Here is a 7,182-nt window from a genome sequence, read left to right as displayed (position 1 = left end):
TATATATATATGTTATTCTTTATGTTGTATGTATGTACCGTCACAAAAAATAAAGTTTACACCGGTTCTCCTCTCCGGCTAAATTACCCAGATGGTGTTTTATCCATCCAAAGGGCGTTTGTGAAAGTAGGAAGGAAAATCAAAATCTAGAAAACAGGATTAAATGAATCCAAGAAGAGAAATTTCAACTACAGGAGAGATTTTTGGAAGCCCAAAGTGAACACTTTGAAGGAATGCACAATTTCTCATGAACAAACAAGACCAACAAATTAAAAATACGCAACACCAGCAGAACATTCAGATTATAAATGAAGGTTGGGGAATAATGTTTGGTCAAGCACGGCAGCAGATTATAAACCTGATGAGAGAAAAGAAGAACAACAGCACACAATTAAGAGAAATGTCCTACCAGCTTCAAGAAACAGAAGCTATAGTGGAATCTCATACAGTGGCACTGTAGGAATTAAATAAAACAAGCAGACAAAAAACAAAAGTAAAATTCTCTCCCTTTTTCCAGTTCAGGTTTGGTTTTAAATCCGTATTTGTGTCATTTAACCCACATTAGTTCCTTTACACTTAACCTAGGTTTCTTTAAGTCAATATTAGTCAACTCAGTTCTAAGTTTAGTCCAAATCAAAAACAAAGAATGAGCAGTTCTGAAGGTCGCGCTTCAATGGGAGACGATTGAGGCAACATGGGAGGCTTGGCCACTTGGTTGGTGGCGAGCTTGGAAGGAGCAGGACCTCACAACGGAGCGCACACTGCGGGCACGGACCAAACAGGACCCACTGGCTCAAGCTCAGGTGCTGGCATCCGCTGCCCCGGACCTTTGGGCTCTGGACAGGGTTCAGGACTAGACCATGTGGTGACCTCTGGCTCGGGTTCAGAACCAGGACCAGATGGTGCTGAGACTTCTGGAGCAGCACCAGATTGCTCAGGGTGGGGTGGGTGGGGAACTGGTGACTGAAGCTGATGCTGAAGCCTGACCACTCTCTCCTTGGGGACAGGAACTGGTGAAGGGACAGGCTGGACCCTAATTGCCCCCACTCTGGGAATTGGTCCAGGGACAGGGCAGATAGACAAAGAGGCTGGAGAGTTAGTGGCAGTGATGACAGACTAAACCCACCAACTGTTATCGTTGGGGAACTGAGCAAAGGAAAGGCAGTAACTCTTGCAGCTTGGATGCTACGAGGCCCCCCTAGAGCCAGGGTACACCAAGCTTCCTCCCTCGTCAACTCACCCAGATAGGATGCCTGTTGCCGATTCTTTACTAAATTTGCTGGGTCCATTCTGTGGTCACGTCATACTGTCAAGAGGTGCTGGAATCCTCAGACAAACGTAAACTCAAAATGCAGCTTTATTAGATAGCAAGGTGGCAGCCTTAGCCTTCTCCTTTACAAGGAGGGGTAGCAGTTCTACTCTGAAACCTTCCCAAATGACTTAACTCCTCACCCTATCGCTAAGGCAGAGTCCATCTGCCTTTTGGAGAAAACTAATTTTGGCTGCTTGTATCGACAATCTCATTCTAATAGTGTTAACAAAAAGATGAGACCTAGATTAAAAGATCTATGCACCATCTAGTGGTAGAAGGCAGCATAATAATTAGGACAATAATTTACTGCCATTGGATATCGATTAAAATTTTAACAGTTAGATTATAAGACTAGTAAGTCTGGTAGCGACTAGTCACAACAACGACAATTAGTTGCCTAGGCGACAAGTGGCGCACATCCCAAGTATAAATCTTGCCACAATCAAAGTAGTTACAAATGAATCTTTTAGTCAACCAACCAGCTCAGTTTAAATACACTTATCACTGACAAGGTCCTTTAAACAATGAATGCATTTCTTGATGCATGCTCAATAATCCAAATAAGTAAGCCTGAGTGATATGATGTGTGGAGCTTATAACACAGAAATCAGTCAATGAAGTGAAAACAAACCACCTTTTTTTTCCTAACCCTAACTGGCATTAGATGAAGTAGTCCTAAATCTACAACACTAAAAACGCTTTAGTTTCAGCTTCTCCGACAGGAGGATTTGTTGTTTTTCTTTATCCAATGTGATTATAAATAGAGACTGACTAGGCCAGTGTTAATAACCAATATATAACCAGTATGCATAGGTTGTTCAGTATGGGCCAGTAGGAAAGCTTAGAAACCTAACAGATGCTGGAGATAAGTTATGTTAGCACGTTTTCTTTTCCGCAGAGCAAATCTAGCTGTGGTTTCCACTGTCTGTGGCATTTCTACAGTCAGCAGCTGTCTTCTTCTTTTTCTTCTTCCTCTTCTTTTGGCTGCTCCCTTTTAAGTCCTCCTTTTAAGTATATCTACTGTGTATATAGACACAATATTAGCTAATATATTAATACATTCAAAAAAAAATATGTAAACACAAAATGCAAACTAAGTAATTTGATTGCACGTAAATCTTCCATGTAATGTGTTACTTAAGTACAATGTAAAACATTACATTTGGGGGAATTTGGTTAAATAAAATGCACTTGATTAGTATGCATTCATTCAATTTATACCAGGCACATTTCCCTAATGATTGATTATTGGTATGAATAAACCTTTGATTTAAAATATTTTAATTGCTTTTTACTCAAAATGATTGCTTCATGTTTATGGAGAGCAAAAAAAAGTGCACTTGCACTTTTTATTTATTTATTTTATTAAAGCTCGAATCGATAGATAGATAGATAGATAGATAGATAGATAGATAGATAGATAGATAGATCACTGTGAACACAGTGGGATAGAACAATAATATACAAAATTTCAATATTGCAAACCGTTTAACTGTATAAGCTTGTATTATAGTGAAGTGTATAATTAAAGGCGCATGGCAGGTCACCACCTCAGCTCAAACACCTATTATTGGGCGCACAGTACATTAGGTGGCAAAAACATAAAACCGCAAAGCACTTCCACTTCGACTCTAATGTGTTTCCTTATATAAATAGTCACACCTGTTTTCTAACCCTTCTTTTGCCATATAACTTCCAACTTCAGGGATTAACCCACCTGGGTTAGCTGTGTGAGTTTGGTTTGCAGCTGTAGCAAAACTCTCAAATATTTCCTTGACTCTAAAATAAGCCACACACGGGCTCTTTCTTTCGTTCACTGAAACGGAAACAAATTATCAACGAGCCATCCTTTTCTCCGAGTTTCTGAAAGCGATTTTTTTTCACATGTGGGAAAAACCCACTTGTTGAAATATCGCTTCAGCTTCGGCTACACAACTGCAAACTTCACAACCAATAAGAAAAAATGTCATTTTAAGGTTAAGACTCTAAAGAACACAATTACATGTTCGTTAGTGTCACATACCTCGCTTTTTCTCTTCACACCACACAGTCACGGCCCACGGAGTGCAGGAGGTAAGAGACTCGGGCTCGGGGGGGAAATTTATAAAACGACTCACATCTCGCGATAACTGCGCTCAGAACGTGAACTGAAGCCACTTCAGTCAGTCCCACAGAATGTGAAGCTTGCGCTTATGTAGCATGACTTTGCATTTTTCCCTCCTTTCCTCATGACTTTTCTGGGAATCCACGCTCTTGTGAAACCCAGAGGAGTAAGAGATAAAGGCTGGCCTCCAGGAAATAACCTCAAGATTTTGCGTTTGGCGTTAAAGTTGTTTAATAATCTCAGAGGAGCTAACCCTCTGTGTTTGAACTATCCCCATTCACTGTAATACACTGAATTATTGATGTAAAACTAAAAATATATAAATGAACAGGTGTCTAATGGCTGGCACTTCCTTAATCCAGGGGTCATATGAGGTTCCATCATAAGACTCAACCTCTTTCACGATGTGCTGCCAATCCATTGTTATGCACAAGCAGTAAATAATAGTATCATATTACTCTTTCAGCTTCACCTCACTTCTGCTGCCTTTTTTCTCATTACCAGTAATATGCAAAGTAACTTACTAGCTCAAGAAACTAGTGATACTCAACCGATGGAGCATATTTTTTTTCTAATTGTCTGTGGACTCATTTCAATGAGGGCTAAGTTCCTCTTTTTCTTTTAAGTAGAAATAACACTTCCCCTAGAAAACAATAGTAAATATACCAGTTTTATACCAAGTACAATAAATCTGTTCACGATTTAGGTTTCAACTACACATGATGTGTTTTAGAAGCACTTCCTTGAAGTCTGGACTTGCCTTTGAATTATTATTGCAACATCTTATTGCTTCTATCCAGTGAGCTGCCAGAAGGTATTTTTCCTTCTAATTTCCTCATCACTCCCACTAGATTTACTGAATGACTCCGCTGTCTGTATTTTCTGTAATCTTGTGAAGAGGAAGTTGCTACATTTTACTTACATTTCTAAGCAAGTCCATTTAGGTAAAAAAAAGAAAAAAAAGAAAAAGAAATGCCCGGTGCTATATGATATAGATAAATAATAAGTAATAAACTATAAATGAACTATTGTGGGTCACCTGTTTGTCTCTCAGGGAGATTAAATAGAAGCTAGAGGCCAATTTTTATTTGAACATGGTGAAGAGGTGCAGCATGGGCAGCATATTAAAATGATTGTTAAGCCAAACCACTTTCTTTCAAACTGCATTTGTCAGAGCCTTTGCAGAGGACGAGTTTTCTGCGTGCCTTTTAACTTAAAGTTTCAGACTCTATGGGACTGTTACTAACACCTAGGAGAGTTACCTGGGGTACCAAGGTGTAATCTAATTACACCAAAGTATTATTGACGTGTGACAGCAAACCTTATGTGTAACAGTTGCTATAATTCAGGAAGAGAAAAAAACAACAAAAGGGAAGAGAAACCGGTTTCAGGAATCCAGACAGTGGTTAATTTTGAGTTGGGGGGTTTTCAGCTAGTAGACCTTTTTCAGAGCAGTCATTCTTTTATATGAAAATACAAAGACAGGTTTTAATTATGATATTAATTCAAACTCTACACCCGAATAATTCAATCTAGTTTTATATTTATATATTTTATTTATTGCACTAAATCACATAAATAGTTGCTTCAAGGCACTTTATATTATAAGGTAAATACTTTACAGTAATACAGACAAAACTCGAGCAATTACACAATCCCCCTTTGAGCACGGTCTTGGTGGCAGTGGTGAGGAAAAACTCCCTTTCAACAGGAAGAAGCCTCCAGCAGAAGCAGGCTCGGAGAGGGGCCGCCATCTCCCACGACCAGTTGGGAAAGAAGCCCAATCTGTGCTACTGTTAACACCTGTTTACCTATTTATTCATGCCCCAATAGTGTACTGAAAAAAGTGTATTGTCTCCTGTTTGGGAAACCTAAATGAAATAATGTTTTCTCTCACACTAGTGAGTCTAATGCCAGTGCCCTAAACATTTTGGCTAAAACCTTCTGAGTACATATATCATTAAATTCATTTTAAACTCAGGAAACCAACCACAGTGTGTGTTTTTTCTTCTTCTTTCTATTTTTCAGGTTACGTTAGTTCACCTCAGTCGACCTACAGAGGCTGCTGTCAGTTCAGCCTCTCGCTGTCACCGAGCAGTGTCTTTGCACACTGTTACCATGGAGCTCCATCAAGGGCTAAATAAGAGGGGAGGGCCTACAATAACCTCCTGTTAGAAGCACTGCGGTGGGCTAATGATCAAACACTGCGCTGTGTTCATCTCCTGTCTCACAATATGCCCATAATTAGTACATCTGCTCCCCTAGTGATTCCAAAGCAGCTTGATGTTTGAAGGGCTCTCACACAGCTCTCATCCCAGCTTCATTCAGCCGTGCTGAATAACAAAACAGCTGTAGCAGTCACAGATGTGACGATGGACTGAAAAATGGCTTCAAATGATTGGTGCTTTTAATCCACAATTATTAAATTAGTACAGTTTAGTAAAGCTCATTTAGGGTTATCTGGCGTTATTGGCAGACTTTGAGGAAAGAAAAGCTTTTCTAGTTCTGCTACTTCCAATGACTCAGTATCAGGGCATGGCATTAAAGAAATGCATTGAAAATCATTTGATCTTCCTTAGCGAGTTAGATGAAAAGATTATTAGCTTGTGCGATATGTAGGTGGATTCAGTACTCACTTAGCTTAGCCACTTACAAAGACAAGATACAGGTGGAAACAAAGTATTGCTCTGTGTGAACAAAACTCAACCTAGTAGCATCGCTAAAGCTCATAAATGACCACTATAAACCTTTTTGTATGTAATTAAAGTACTTTTTACTATTTTTTAAAACTGAATAATCATATTTCATCCAATATTTTCTTTTGTTTTTGTTTAAAAATATAATGTAATGGAAATCCAAATTCCCCCTTCACCAACGTTGTCAGGTATTTAGGGGAGGATGATTTGAAATATATCTGTATGATGCTGATTTGTTGTCAGGTCCAGACTTGTTTTGATGAGGCAGCGGCACACTGGAGTCAGCAGGAGGCGATCATAGGGGAGCTGGAGTATTAGTGCTTCTCACAGCAGGACATGGCAGCAGTGTGTACTGCTGTTTTACATACATGCTGAGTGAAACTAAAACACAGCAATAGCACCATCAAATTCTACTAGATAGGCTATCCTTAAACAGTTACCCTTATACTGAACAACTCTGAGAAACATTAGAAATGAGTAAAAACTTGCATTTTTTGTTGCATTTATGGGTTGAGCAGCAGAGTTGAGTATGTGAGTTTTGCTGTCTGCTTTTGTCTGGTATTGAATTGGATGATTGAAACCAGAAGAAACAACACATATTGGACAATTTAATCACTTACTTATTTAACAAGGAGCATCCTCTGTGGTATGTGAAAGACTCATACACAGCTACAAAAGCCTATCACCTGCTGCTAGTCACCAGCTAGGTCCCACAGTGCTGTGGGATGGCGTCCCATTCTTCAAGAGAGTATGTTGGTCACTCTGATACGAAAAGCATGTCAAAGCTGATCCCACAAGCATTCGGTGGGGTTGGCGTGTGTCATCTTGGAGGACATAATTCAGTCCTAGACTGTGGAGATATGGGATTGCTATTGGTTGCAAAATCTCATCTTGACATCTCTCTGCATTGATATCATCTGCAATGTTGACAGTCTGGTTTTTCCAGTAAGGGAGATGTTGCCCCACACCATCACACAGCCTCCACCGAAAGCTGTTAACCTACTGGTGCATCCATCAGCATAGTGTTCTCCACAACATCTCAACACTTTGACCCTACCATCCAACAGCTG

General features: G+C 39.7%; 1 protein-coding gene across 1 annotated transcript in view; it reads right to left on the bottom strand.

Moving 5' to 3' along the window:
- The window catches only part of prdx1 (peroxiredoxin 1), a 5,775-nt gene extending 2,308 nt beyond the window's left edge, over window positions 1–3,467 (bottom strand). Inside the window, exon 1 of the mRNA XM_005935673.2 lies at window positions 3,336–3,467. The gene's annotated coding sequence lies outside the window, so the exon portion shown is untranslated. The remainder of the gene's footprint in view (window positions 1–3,335) is intronic.
- Between the last annotated feature and the right edge of the window lie 3,715 nt (window positions 3,468–7,182).

The sequence above is a fragment of the Haplochromis burtoni genome, unplaced genomic scaffold, assembly GCF_018398535.1.
Source record: "Haplochromis burtoni strain Fernald_Lab_line unplaced genomic scaffold, NCSU_Asbu1 Contig_199, whole genome shotgun sequence".
Classification (NCBI taxonomy): domain Eukaryota; kingdom Metazoa; phylum Chordata; class Actinopteri; order Cichliformes; family Cichlidae; genus Haplochromis; species Haplochromis burtoni.
Note: the sequence above shows the minus strand (reverse complement) of the source record. Positions and strands in the feature narration are given on the sequence as shown.